At 36.7% G+C, this 2,048-nt stretch overlaps 2 pseudogenes; one reads left to right on the forward strand and one right to left on the reverse strand.

The window, feature by feature from the left end:
- Positions 1 to 728: 728 nt before the first annotated feature.
- Positions 729 to 849, reverse strand: LOC134895633 (5S ribosomal RNA; annotated as a pseudogene).
- An 862-nt stretch (positions 850 to 1,711) lies between these two features.
- Positions 1,712 to 1,832, forward strand: LOC134895634 (5S ribosomal RNA; annotated as a pseudogene).
- The last annotated feature ends 216 nt before the right edge of the window (positions 1,833 to 2,048 follow it).

Consider the following 2,048-nt stretch of genomic DNA (forward strand, 5'->3'; position numbering starts at 1 on the left):
ACAAAGTATTAAAGAAAAAACTGAGGCCCTTTGGGTGTCCATAGAAACAGAGGAGAAGTCAATTGTCATGATATACAGGCCATTGGAAAACAAGAAATTGGAAACCGCACTGGTATAGTAGGTGTATATGTATAATGATAATTATCTGTATTGACTGATAATTGAATTTAAGGTTCAAATCCTCATTTTGGGAAGCAGATACATAAGGTAACGCACTCCTTATGTTTATGTATCAGAAAGCTGCCCATCAGTGGTGCTCCCCCGAGTCAGTTATTCTCAATGTAAACATAGAAAAAAAGAAAAAAAGAAGACTCTTGTTGGGAAGCACTCATATACAGATAATGTTATATGACTAGATGTCACAATAGCTAACTAAAATGCAATACTTTAATAATTCTCATTAAAATGAATTATTGAGGAGTTCAATGATCGCCAATATTTGTTAAGTAGTGACAATGCGAAAATATAGAAAGTAATATATAAATTGCAAGGTGCAAATACCTAATATAGGCCGAAATGGGTATATCTGTGATTTTGTTGACAATCGCACTCCAACTGTAGGACAACCTGTGATCAAAAAATTGCTCATTCAGTGTATATATATATAACCATCATTTAAAAACTGCTATATATCCCAAATGGGAATTTGATCCTAGCAGATGGTTGAATCATAGGTCATAACCGAGATGTAAGACGATGCTCTATATTAGTGACAAGTGGGTGGCAAATATTTGCAGTACCTGGGTGTTCCTTGGTGGTCTCCCATCCAAGTACTTAACCCGGCCCTCCACTGCTTGGCTTCCAAGATCAGATGAGATTGGGTATCTCCAGCGGGGTATGACCGCAGACCTTATGCTCACCCTTGTCACACTGTGTCCTAATTGGGCACAGATAAGAGCCGATTTGCGTTATTATGTGAGCCACAGGTATCGAAACAGCTGATTTGATGTGGAAATAAGATATCAATTTTTTTTTTATCACAGATGATAACATATAACAAAAGATTCAGATACCCATCTAAAACGGTTTAAGCAGTCGCAGTACAAGTAGAAAAAACATCTATGCTGCACAGTTATTTCATATATATATCAGGTAATAATATTTTTAAATCATAATATTATTTTAACTGTGCAAAGAGGGAAACCTCCAAATTTGGTCTCCATAACACAAATGAATGTATAAGAATACACTATGGATTGTGCAAATTATGGATTAAATAACATAAGCAGTGAAACCTTCAGCTCAAATGACCAATCATAAATTATTTTCAAGCAATAGGAAAATAATAAATTGACACAGAGTATATTCCATATGATGTATATATATCGTCAGCTGGTATTGAGATAACTATGGATTTCTGCAGTGCAAAAGAGAAAGGCGTTTGTGTGTTTGACAGGGTCCAAAGATTAGTAGATGTATCTACATCCGCTGTTTTGATAGAAATATAGACCACACTTAGAATAGCACTTATTCACTTGCTGGTGATAATTGACTGTCATAGATGTTTTTTCTACTTGTACTGCGACTGCTTAAACCGTTTTAGATGGGTATCTGAATCTTTTGTTATATGTTATCATCTGTGATAAAAAAAAAATTGATATCTTATTTCCACATCAAATCAGCTGTTTCGATACCTGTGGCTCACATAATAACGCAAATCGGCTCTTATCTGTGCCCAATTAGGACACAGTGTGACAAGGGTGAGCATAAGGTCTGCGGTCATACCCCGCTGGAGATACCCAATCTCATCTGATCTTGGAAGCCAAGCAGTGGAGGGCCGGGTTAAGTACTTGGATGGGAGACCACCAAGGAACACCCAGGTACTGCAAATATTTGCCACCCACTTGTCACTAATATAGAGCATCGTCTTACATCTCGGTTATGACCTATGATTCAACCATCTGCTAGGATCAAATTCCCATTTGGGATATATAGCAGTTTTTAAATGATGGTCATATATATACACACTGAATGAGCAATTTTTTGATCACAGGTTGTCCTACAGTTGGAGTGCGATTGTCAACAAAATCACAGATATACCCATTTCG

The sequence above is a fragment of the Pseudophryne corroboree genome, chromosome 3, assembly GCF_028390025.1.
Source record: "Pseudophryne corroboree isolate aPseCor3 chromosome 3, aPseCor3.hap2, whole genome shotgun sequence".
In the NCBI taxonomy this organism is placed as follows: Eukaryota; Metazoa; Chordata; class Amphibia; order Anura; family Myobatrachidae; genus Pseudophryne; species Pseudophryne corroboree.